Here is a 12886-nt window from a genome sequence, read left to right as displayed (position 1 = left end):
ACAAGGATCCCTTCTAAGTAATTTCTATTACGTATTAAGGAGAGCAATCCATTTTACATTTTTTTCTTTCTGAGATTGGTTCACTGTCTGGCCATTTGGCAATGGTGGTTGTGGTACAGAATCTGCCTCAAACGCGATAAATCGAACCTTGAAGCAGCCTTGGAGATAAACAGAGACAATGATTGTTGTCCTTGTTAGCAGTAGGAGAGAGAGAGAGAGAGAGAGAGAGAGAGAGAGAGAGAGAGAGAGAGAGAGAGAGAGAGAGAGAGACCCAGAGCATTAGCCAGACACCCACAAAGGAATGAGCTCGGCTTGTGAGGTGGCCATGTCTGAGGAAGTGTCTGTCTTTCTGCAAACGCATCAGTGAAGCATCAGCCCCTGCTTTATGCGCCTCTGCTGTGGCTATGGTAAATTGCTGTCCTGCCAACACGGTTCTCAGATAAAACGGACTTGGGAATTGAAACTAAACCAGCTGTGAAAGGTAACCTGAGGAGATAATGTGGTGATTAATGCAGTACCAAGTCGGAGGACGAGCCAGCTCTTAAATAAGGAATTCTCCAAATAAAGCAACGGTTTAAACAGTGTGCATAGCGGCGGGGAACGGTCTTCAAGGGAAGCTGCAGAAGGACTGAGGGAGAGCCAGAGGGAGGACCATATGGGGCCCACAGAGGGGATGGATGAACAGCCTTCTCTCACAAGCCTGCCCAAAACTGTAACAGCAAAGCAAGGCAGATAAGACACAAATGAGTTACCATGGGGAGTAGAGCGAATGTGACAGGCTAAGAGGAGACAGTAGCATTGCATTTAATCAGCCCGTGAGTGTGCGGTTTACCTACTTCATCAGGAAGGATGCCACAGAAGGCATCAGGCCCACCCCCAGCAGTGTTAGAGCAGCTACATGACCCCATGTACTTCAGTGTCACAAAGGAAAAGAGAGGGCTTCCCGTGGGGAAAGATTTTCTTTTCCCCTTGGTGACATTTGAATGCATGGACTTGCTCAAAGCAAAGGGGGGACGTGGTTGAGAATCTTGGGCCCTTTCTGACTCCGTTCACGTTACTGGCCGTTGAGCACAAGAAGTAACTTGGTGGTGGGTGGTGAATTATGAAAAGAAACAAGAAGGAAAGGAAAGGACGTGACTGCTCCTAGGTATGCTGGAGAAAGAAATGTCTTATAGATGTGTGGGAGAGCATAGTCAGAAGAGCATAGTCAGAGGCAGACACATCTGGGAGAGTTCAGAGTGGCCGTGACCATGAGCCATGTTGGGAGAGCGGGAGGGAAGGGGAGAGCAGGCATCCAAGGACGGCAGCCAGGAAGCCAAAGGTACAAAAGGAGCAAAACAGAGTAGTAACCAAAATGTCTGGATTACGTAGGGAAGAGCCTCTGTGGGAAAGGGCAGCCCAGACCCTGAGCTGGAAAAGTTTAAGGTAGAGGATGGGGTAGGAACTGAAGGATGCTGGAACCTGGAGGCCAGGTCTGCTTTGCCACACTCAGGTGGGTCAGGGTCAGTGGAGTGTGGAGAAAGCACTGGGTCGTGTGCTGAAGGAACGAGGGGATGTGTGAGCGGAATACTGCGGAGATGGGGTCCCCGAGGACACCTTTGCTCCCCAAGCTTACATTCTTGAGACATTCAGAAGCCCACTTCCCACAGAGCAAGGCAACAGCAGCAAAGTGGCTCTGAGTCTGAGCATAAAGGAGCTGACTCCACGTTATAGAACGTGGTCCTAGGATGAGAGACCTGTGCTGTGCATGTGTTAATTTGTGGGGTCATCCCCCGTCAAATCTATATTAAGTGCACAGTGTGTGGCCTGAGACGGACTTCAGTGCAAATGGCAAACAATGAACAAAGCAGCTGTTTCCATCCCAGGGATCAGTCTGTGACAGAAGTGTGACAGACAGGAGTCAGGCCTGTCTTACGTAGCGGAGATGTGTGCTGCAAACTCAAGGCGGCCAGGAGGATGGCAGGCTGGCTACTTGGACAGAGAAGCTATAGATGGCTTCTCTTAGAGAAGACACTTAAGGAGAGAGCCCAAGCAAGGCAGGTAGCTGAAGAAGTAAGGACAGAGGACCCAGGGCCAGTAAAGGCAGAATAAAGAGAAGTCTGTTTGGGACAAAAGAAGAGCAGGAGGCCCAGTTCAAGACTTTGGGCTTTATTCTCAGGGAAATACAGTCACTGGAAGATGTTGTGCAGAGAGATTAATATAATCTGACCAACAGCAAAACAAAGACGAAGACCTCTTGGCTCAGTAAATAAATTCTTGTTTCCATGTTTACTCCCCACAAGCTAGGACTGGGCTTATCCCATGGTGGATAGGCAAACTCTTTCAAGGCAAAATCCTTCTCAAACGGTGGAGAGGGATGGAGGGCAGAAGTCATGAAAGGGTGTAGAAAGGTGACCAGAAATCATGTGTAAGTGTGTAAGTGTGTGTGTGGGGTAGCTTGGAGAGGCTCTCTCCATTTATTCAGTCCTTCATCCTGCAGAAGGGAGTGACTGGGAGGTGGTTTGATGGAGACTGACAATATTAAATCATTGTGGCAGTCAGAAGCAAGATAATACTTCAGATCGCTCCATTTAACATAATAAATTTATGGGATTTAACCAAAAGATAAAGCCGAGCTCTTCGTGTACGCAGGCGTTTTTCTGGTTGTTACTTTATCATTTCCTCAGTGTTTCTCTGGACTCTGTACATCCTTTTCTCTGTATCAAGGTTTTATGGAGAGGCTTCAGCCCTTGATTTCCCTTGGTTATGAATATTCCTCTTCATCGTAAATCAGCCATCAGCCTGGCTATCTTTTGAACAATTATGGCAGCAACTCAAGAAAGGCCAGTTTACCCAGGGTCTGGTGCCAAGCTGGTACTCAACAAATGCCTGTTGGCTGGCTGGCTGAATGAATGGATGAATAAGAGATTTGGAAGAGCACACACATTCAAAAAGCAAAGTGTAAGGATGCATAAAAACATTTGATGTAGGGCTCTGGCGCTGGGGGCTCTCCGCGGCGATCTCTGGCCTGGCTAGGTGCGTGGGTTCTGATAGCGGGGGAGAGAACTCAGGCAGGGGGAGGGGACTGCTTCTGCGGCCTCCCGCTGGCGGTCCTGCTCCACCTCCATTTCGAGACTGACTAGCCAGCGAGGGCTACAGGGGAGTTTCTGGCTGCGATGTTTTCAGGAGAGCAGATCTCTTCCCCAGCGGTGAAGCTCTTATGACAGAAGCTCTCATATGATGGAATAATTTCTGCACACCTTTAATTCTGAACACCACCCTTAAATACAGTTTTTTTTAAACGGGTCAGTGTCTGACAGTGGGTACTTCCTATTGGTTTGACCTGAGAGCTTGGGAAGACCTCATCTACATATTCGAGGGGTGGGGGCGTGGTCCTGCCTCTATGACTGATCTGCCTTGAGCCTATGTAACCTATGGTGACATCCTCACCTGTGGGGGAGGTTCTTGGGGCATTACCCAAGTGACTGGTCTGTCTCAAACCTCTCTACAGGGGTCTGTGGGGGGCACAGCTACATGAGGCCCTGATATCCTGGGAGGCTGGGGATGCACCTGTCGTCCCTTTTAGGGTCTCCCAGGGATTCAACCTATCTCTACCAGGAATCAGGATACCTTTCACCACTGTTGCCCCGCAACTTGATATGTCTTAATTAGCAGGGTCTCTCTGTCAAGACACTGTATCTTACACATTCAGTCCAAAGCCACTCATGCACAGCTCCCTGAACAGTCATATTTATCTAATATCGACAGGAACACTTGCTCTTGAAGGGTGGTTTATTTGGAATCCATAATGAGCTTTGGAAGTCCACCTCTCCCCTGACTGTTACCCAGTCTGTTTCCAGCGTGACTTCCTGAGTGTCACTTTCCATTTTCAAACCCACAAGCATTTATTTACTTCCGAGGAGAGCTAGATGAATCCAGTATGTAAAATCTCTTGTGTCTGTGGGCTGAACCCTGTGCCATGTTCTGGAGAAGGGGGAAAATACTCTAGAAAATATTACACCTACAGGACGTCATCAGTTTTGGACGAAAAATTTTCAGAAAACTTTAGAATTGTGTGCGTTTTCTATTAAATCCACATCAGCAGAACCTAAAACCATGATTTAATTCTGTGACATACACAGAGATTACCCAAACTGCTGCCTGTCCTGATCAGTACCACTGTCACTGGAATCAATGAAGAAACATGAAGAAGTACTTTTTTTTAATCCACAGTTTGTTGGATTATAGACACATCCATGAAGATATGTACCCCATACATTGTTTTTTTTTCTTCCCTAAAAATGCAAGCAAGTCTTCTGCAAACCCTGAAACTGGGAAAAGTGCATCGAACAACTATGAATAACACCTGGAAAGCACGCTATTAGAAAAAAACAAGGTAAGCCTTATGTGACAATCTACTAAGTCCACTACAATGTGGTCAGTGACCTTGCAGGCAGGACAGGCCTCCCAGAAGCAACCAACAGAATCAACTCTAGGTTAGCAGAAAGCAAGTTTATTAAAACAAACAAACAAACAAACAAACAAACAAACAAACCATATCGGATACTTAAGATCAGAAAATGAGTCTTGGGAGCTATTCAGGCAGGATTTCCACCTCAACCACAGGGATCCACTGCAGCCTGTCACCCACCTTTACACTTGTACAACTGATGGTAAGAACACGTTCCTCTATTCTAAGAATTCTGATGCTTTTGTTATCCCTCTCCTACACAGTGTTTGCCATGACACCTGCTTCCCCAACATAGCTCCTGTATGGATCAAATGATCACACACCAGGGTCCGCCAATGATTCTTTAGAATAGAGGTTGACAAGCTAGCATTCTGCCTTTGGGGGGAAGATTCAAATGGTGGGAACTATCCCTAGTACTGGGAAATTCCCTAGTAGCCTGAAAACACGATGGTTTACTAATTCAGTGTATTCTTTGGAATCGATGTCCATTCTTCGTATTCAAGATTCCTCCAAGTACCCACTGTTCCCATGAAATGTAGTATAGTTATTCTTCCTCCACACAAGAACCCATTCTGCCCTCTCTCCTCTGACAAGGGTCATGGACACTCACATTTCAAGAACATGATTTCTGAGCAGTTTCATTTTTCCCTCTACATGACATCCTGTGGATAGTGGACTAGATTGTGATGTTTAAGTCTGAAAACATCGGAAGTAGTGAAAAGTTGTGCTGTCAGACAAGTGGTAGGTATGAGCTGGTCAGTAGGCATCCTCTTCTCTTGTCTGTAGGGTGGAAGAACTCATCACAGTTGCTTCTGCTCAATAGCATACCCTTAGATTAACTTTCTCTCTTTCCCCCATTTCATCCCTTCTAGGCTACCATTCCCCAAATGAATCGCCCGCAAGGCAGTCTTGGTCTCAGCTCTGATCTTGCTGGGAGCTGAGGCTGACACTTGCATTCCAGACAGGCATACCTATCACTGAGCACTGAGATAGTGTTTCAGCCCACATAGCTAACATCCTTTGTGCTTCTCTATCCATCGGAATGATGAATCAAAAACAATCAATACCTCCTTATCCAGTAGCTTCATTGCTGGGTCCCCTGGCAGGAAAATCCTCGTTCAGAACAGTTACGTAAAGAACAGGGTTATTCTGTGAACGGTCCTGGCTGTTCAGAGTGAATTATGAGAAGCTTGGAATTTGGGGGAAGGGTATCACTTTCTCCAGAAAGAGGGGCTGCCTTCTTTTAAGCCCAGATTCCCACAGCATCAGTGCTTTCTTTCGGCATCTTATCCCTATCTGGGAAGAGGCTCTAACATATCCTCTGACCTCAGGGTCAGTACATCTAGATTCATAGACACAGAAAAACTAGGTTTCCGGACAATTTCTGGAACGATCTAGAAGATTAAATTCAGACTGCCTGGCACAGAGACGTTTGTGTATTTTCCCACAGGAAAGGTTCTTTTATCACAGTTGTCAGATAAGAAAGAAGGCCCCAGGCTAGGGTGGCCCGGGTGGGGATGATGGTGACGGTTATTTACTGTGACTTAATGGATCTTTCTGTGAGACGATGAGATCAAGGGACTGTGTGGAATGTATCCAGGCTCTTCATGAAAGGGGTGACAGTCCTGGGACAAGAGGTCTTTCGACCACAAAGCCAGGAAGCCCAGACACTTCAGTGGTGAGACACAGATGTTCCAGTAGGGTAACTAGGCGCGCTGTGGTGGACGGAGGATTCGTCTCACTTCCAGCTCTGGACGCCTTATGCCGTCTATGGGCGAAGCAGCGCCATCTACTGGCCATTGGTTCATAGCACACACAGCATCCCACAGGCTGGTGGTATCTCACACTTCACTACAGGGCTCACCAGAGGGAGTTTTAACAGACCAAGCCTTGAAAGCACAAGGGAAGGGGTGGTGTGGGGTGGGGGTGCTTCTCCTGGAGGTGGGTGAAGGAGGGGAGGGAAGGCTAAAGGTGGGGAGGGAGGAGTGCCTATGAGCAAAGTACAATGGTACGTTGCACGAAGTGTCATAAAGAGACCCATTCTTTTGGTTCTACGTTTATCCTTGTAGCAATGACAAGCTTTCTTTTGACAGAAGATGTCATTTCAAGTTACTTTGTACGTTTCACTGTAGTAGCTGGGGGCGGGGCAGGTTGCACACACCTTTGATCCCAGCACTCAAAGGCAGTTCAAGGCTAGCCTGGGCTACGCATTAAGTTTTAGGACAGCCAGGGCCACACAGAGAAACCCTGTCTTGAGCCTTGCCCTCTCCCCACCAAAAGTTTCAATGTCAGGGTATCGAACCCCCATCCCTTTACCATGGGCCTGGTATTCATCATGGGAGACAAGTGCTATGCCAAATGGAGCCCTATCTTCAGCTGATAAATGGTGTTTTTAAGGGAAGAAAAGTACCTCCGGTGAAATGAAAATCTGAAACAGTCTTTTTATTCAAGATACGGCATGGTCCTTTATTTATCGAACGTTATCATACAGGACGTGTAAGATAGGAGCCAAAAGAAAAGCTTGGGTTTAAGCGCCCACCCCTCCACCAGAAAATGAGAAAGTTCAGGGGGCGGAGCTTAGAGAGGACAAACAAAAGACAATAAAGCCAATGATTGGTTCTCAGCTTCCCAGGAATGGTCTCTGCCTGGGAGAGCTTTTTGAAAGGACCCGTTGAAATAACATCTGCTTCAGGTGACAGGATACAAGACAAGGAATCCTATGGGTGTCTGTCATTTCATTACCTCCTCCCTGCTGCCCTGAACTGTTTGGTAAGAACCACAATAGTGTGTGGAAACACAACTGTGAAACAGGCCATTCTCCGTGTGCACAGAGTGTGTCGATTTATGGAGACTATAAGCAGAAGAAATGGCTGTTCCGGCAAAGTGCTGCCCAAGGGACTCTCATGGAACGCCCTTCTTTCTGTTTACCGTGTCGCAAGTCTCACAGATGGTCACTACTACTAAAATCTAATTGGAGCTGGCAGTAGCTGCTTCAATCTGGTGAGAAGTCATTGTTCTATCCCTGTCCACAGGATCCTGAGCAAGCACCAAGGAGGCCAGGGAAGGAGCTGACTGACATCTAGAGGGCACAGGGAAGATGAGTTCCCTTGACACAGACCCCTCTGTGGCCATTCCAGTCGGGTACTGCTATGGCGTTGTGAGAGACCCAGTCACATTCCTCTTTTTCCGATTATCCGTCTATGTATGTAGTCTCCACTGTGACACGGCAAGAAGGTGCCTTTCAGGACGTCTCTCCTTCGAGCAAAGATTGCCTTGGTAGCAGTGCACAGTGCACAGCTCCAGGCTTGGCTGCCTAGAAAGACTTCTTTCCCACATACCCTCCCTGGGAGTGGGGTTGAAATGCACCTACAGGTACCAGAAAAGCCCGTAGAGTCACCTTTAAACCAGATGTCACTTGCGGATGTTTTCAAGCTTCCTGCTGCTAATTCCTCGGGAGACTATGAGAGAACGGGTGGCGGGCATCCGTATGGTGAGAGGCATCTAGCCCGGACACAATGCAGACTTTTTTCCCCTGCAGTCCCTTGGAGCTCTGCACTGAGATTTGTCACCTCTGTCGATGAGGTGCTGCTGCTTTGCTGGGTCTTCAGGACTCTGAGCTTGGTAGGCCAAATGGCTCCCAGTTCCAGACATGCATTGCATGTGACTCGGTTACGGAGTGTCCAAAGTCAAGACCCGGTAGCAAATAAGGAGTTGTTCCCCAAAGCAGAATAATTACTTGTAGTCTAGAGCTTGGCGTTGCTCCAGAAGTTAAGAGGCTGCAGCTGTGCTCTCTCCCATTGGGATCTGCCACAGATGTTGCGGGCACCATTAGATCTCTAGGGTCATAAGGACATTAATGTGGAGCTTCTGACAGTGAGGCACGAACCAGCAGGAGACTCTTACCAGGCTTCCAGGAAATGAGAGCAGCAACCCCAGAGGTGACTCGGGGTGCCCTCAGATGCCAAAGAGCCTCATCAAGCATCTGGGCCTCCCTTTCTAGCAGTACTGATGCCTCCAGTTTCTGGACTGACATGGCCTTACTCCTGGTGAGCTATTTTGGTAGGAACGGGAGCATAAGGCATGCCACCTTGGCCCTTTAATCAGTCAACAGCCTTCCTTCAGGAGTCCGAGAGAGGGTCCTGTGATTGCCTTTGGTAAGTTGCCATTTCATTTTCACTGAGAAAAGAGAAGTAGCCAGAGAGAATTTCCACGCTGTGCAGTCAGTTGCCAGGTCTCCTCACTGTCCAGCGTCTGCCCCACCCTGCGATTTGCTCAGTCGCATGTCTCTGTTATGGGCGAGTGCTTACTTCCAAGGAGGGGGTGGCGCCATTAAAGTATTGGCTAATAAGTCGTCTCCCCCTATGGCCTGGTAATGTTGTGTGTTATCAGTTGTGAGCACCAGAAAACCACGGGCGAGAACACGAAGAGCACAGTCAGGAGATGGACAAGCTACGGGAGAATTAAGTATCACCTTGGCAATCATGCCTCTGTGCAGCTCAGTGGCTCCCATGCTCAACGTGTCATGGTCACTTTGTCCCCTTCCTGGAAAACAAAAGCCCTTTATTTACTAATATATTATTTATCGGGGGTGTGATGTATTTGAATATGTATGATATGGGCATGCATGTATATATGTATATTCGTGTGTGTGTGTGTGTGTGTGTGTGTGTGTAGGCCTGAGGTGGATACTGTGTCTTTCTTAAATCTCTCTGTATACTGAGACAGAGACTTATTCTAGAGCTTCCTAGCTGGGCTAGCTAGCTCGCTCTGGTGTTTCCATCTCTGCCCCTCAAACACTGGGATTATATGTGGCTGCCACGGCCACCCAGTTCTTTTTTTTTTTTTTTTTTTTTTTTATTAACTTGAGTATTTCTTATTTACATCTCGAGTGTTATTCCCTTTCCCGGTTTCCGGGCAAACATCCCCCTAGCCCCTCCCCCTCCCCTTCTTTATGAGTGTTCCCCTCCCCATCCTCCCCCCCATTGCCGCCCTCCCCCCAACAATCTAGTTCACTGGGGGTTCAGTCTTAGCAGGACCCAGGGCTTCCCCTTCCACTGGTGCTCTTACTAGAATATTCATTGCTACCTATGAGGTCAGAGTCCAGGGTCAGTCCATGTATAGTCTTTAGGTAGTGGCTTAGTCCCTGGAAGCTCTGGTTGGTTGGCATTGTTGTTCATATGGGGTCTCGAGCTCCTTCAAGCTCTTCGAGTTCTTTCTCTGATTCCTTCAACGGGGGTCCCGTTCTCAGTTCAGTGGTTTGCTGCTGGCATTCGCCTCTGTATTTGCTGTATTCTGGCTGTGTCTCTCAGGAGAGATCTACATCCGGTTCCTGTCGGCCTGTACTTCTTTGCTTCATCCATTTTGTCTAATTGGATGGCTGTATATGTATGGGCCACATGTGGGGCAGGCTCTGAATGGGTGTTCCTTCTGTGTCTGTTTTAATCTTTGCCTCTCTATTCCCTGCCAAGGGTATTCTTGTTCCCCTTTTAAAGAAGGAGTGAAGCATTCACATTTTGATCATCCGTCTTGAGTTTCATTTGTTCTAGGCATCTAGGGTAATTCAAGCATTTGGGCTAATAGCCACTTATCAATGAGTGCATACCATGTGTGTTTTTCTGTGATTGGGTTACCTCACTCAGGATGATATTTTCCAGTTCCAACCATTTGCCTACGAATTTCATAAAGTCATTGTTTTTGATAGCTGAGTAATATTCCATTGTGTAGATGTACCACATTTTCTGTATCCATTCCTCTGTTGAAGGGCATCTGGGTTCTTTCCAGCTTCTGGCTATTATAAATAAGGCTGCTATGAACATAGTGAAGCACGTGTCTTTGTTACATGTTGGGGCATCTTTTGGGTATATGCCCAAGAGAGGTATAGCTGGATCCTCAGGCAGTTCAATGTCCAATTTTCTGAGGAACCTCCAGACTGATTTCCAGAATGGTTGTATCAGTCTGCAATCCCACCAACAATGGAGGAGTGTTCCTCTTTCTCCACATCCTCGCCAGCATTTGCTGTCCCCTGAGTTTTTGATCTTAGCCATTCTCACTGGTGTGAGGTGAAATCTCAGGGTTGTTTTGATTTGCATTTCCCTTATGACTACAGATGTTGAACATTTCTTTAGGTGTTTCTCAGCCATTCGGCATTCCTCAGCTGTGAATTCTTTGTTTAGCTCTGAATCCCATTTTTTAATAGGGTTATTTGTCTCCTTGCGGTCTAACTTCTTGAGTTCTTTGTATATTTTGGATATAAGGCCTCTATCTGTTGTAGGATTGGTAAAGATCTTTTCCCAATCTGTTGGTTGCCGTTTTGTCCAAACCACAGTGTCCTTTGCCTTACAGAAGCTTTGCAGTTTTATGAGATCCCATTTGTCGATTCTTGATCTTAGAGCATAAGCCATTGGTGCTTTGTTCAGGAAATTTTTTCCAGTGCCCATGTATTCCAGATGCTTCCCTAGTTTTTCTTCTATTATTTGAGTGTATCTGGTTTGATGTGGAGGTCCTTGATCCACTTGGACTTAAGCTTTGTACAGGGTGATAAGCATGGATCAATCTGCATTCTTCTACATGTTCACCTCCAGTTGAACCAGCACCATTTGCTGAAAATGCTATCTTTTTTCCATTGGATGGTTTTGGCTCCTTTGTCAAAAATCAAGTGCCCATAGGTGTGTGGGTTCATTTCTGGGTCTTCAATTCTGTTCCATTGGTCTATCTGTCTGTCTCTGTACCAATACCATGCAGTTTTTATCACTATTGCTCTGTAATACTGCTTGAGTTCAGGGATAGTGATTCCCCCTGAAGTCCTTTTATTGTTGAGGATAGTTTTAGCTATCCTGGGTTTTTTGTTATTCCAGATGAATTTGCAAATTGTTCTGTCTAACTCTTTGAAGAAATGGATTGGTATTTTGATGGGGATTGCATTGAATCTGTAGATCGCTTTTGGTAAAATGGCCATTTTTACTATATTAATCCTGCCAATCCATGAGCATGGGAGATCTTTCCATCTTCTGAGGTCTTCTTCAATTTCTTTCTTCAGAATCTTGAAGTTCTTATTGTACAGATCTTTTACTTGCTTGGTTAAAGTCACACCGAAGTTCTTTATATTATTTGGGTCTATTATGAAGGGTGTCGTTTCCCTAATTTCTTTCTCGGCTTGTTTCTCTTTTGTGTAGAGGAAGGCTACTGATTTATTTGAGTTAATTTTATACCCAGCCACTTGGCTGAAGTTGTTTATCAGCTTTAGTAGTTCTCTGGTGGAACTTTTGGGATCACTTAAATATACTATCATATCATCTGCAAATAGTGATATTTTGACTTCTTTTCTGATCTGTATCCCCTTGACCTCCTTTTGTTGTCTGATTGCTCTGGCTAGAAATTCAAGAACTATATTGAGAGAGTGGGCAGCCTTGTCTAGTCCCTGATTTTAGTGGGATTGCTTCAAGTTTCTCTCCATTTAGTTTAATGTTAGCAACTGGTTTGCTGTATATGGCTTTTACTATGTCTAGGTATGGGCCTTGAATTCCTATTCTTTCCAGGACTTTTATCATGAAGGGGTGTTGAATTTTGTCAAATGCTTTCTCAGCATCTAATGAAATGATCATGGCCACCCAGTTCTTATCTGTGCTCTGAAGATTTGAAGTTTGGTCCTCACGGTAGCACAGCAAGCACTTTGACCATGGTGGGGCCTTTAAAGGGAAGTTTGGGGGAAAATGGCTTGTTATGATATCCAGTCTGGTTCTCAACTATCGGGCTCAAGCGTTTGCCACTCCACTCAGTTTTTTTTTTTCAAGATTTTATTTAATGTATATGAGTACACTGTAGCTGTCTTCAGACACACCAGAAGAGGGCATCAGATCCCATTACAGATGGTTGTGAGCCACCATGTGGTTGCTGGGATTTGAACTCAGGACCTCAGGAAGAGCAGTCGGTGCTCTTAACCGCTGAGTCATCTCTCCAGCCCGACTCCACTCAGTTTTGCACTTAGCATGTTTATTAAGGCTGGTGTTTCTGTGAGTGCCCAGGTTGCAAGGCTGTAAAGATTTGGGGTGATCTGCCCAACCTAATTTATTATTTTTAAAAAGAAAGTCTGTTGTTTTTAGAGCATGAGTTTGAGAGCTAAACGCTGTTGAGAAGCAGGTTTATTGTGTGATAACCGGCATTTTGGTGAAGTACTCCTTTCCACCCATAACCTAGGGTGAGTTAATTATCCTGCTCCTTAAAACTAAGTCCTCTGCTCATAGACAACATTTCATCCCTTATTAAGGGATGCTGCGGGCTGGAGAGATGGCTCAGCGGTTAAGAGCACTGACTGCTCTTTCAGAGGTCCTGAGTTCAAATCCCAACAACCACATGGTGGCTCACAACCATCTGTAATGAGATCCAATGCCCTCTTCTGGTGTGTCTGAAGACAGCAATGGTGTACTCATATATAATAAA

The sequence above is a fragment of the Rattus norvegicus genome, chromosome 6 (genome assembly GCF_021556685.1).
Source record: "Rattus norvegicus strain SHRSP/BbbUtx chromosome 6, alternate assembly SHRSP_T2T, whole genome shotgun sequence".
NCBI classification, from domain to species: Eukaryota; Metazoa; Chordata; class Mammalia; order Rodentia; family Muridae; genus Rattus; species Rattus norvegicus.
Note: the sequence above shows the minus strand (reverse complement) of the source record.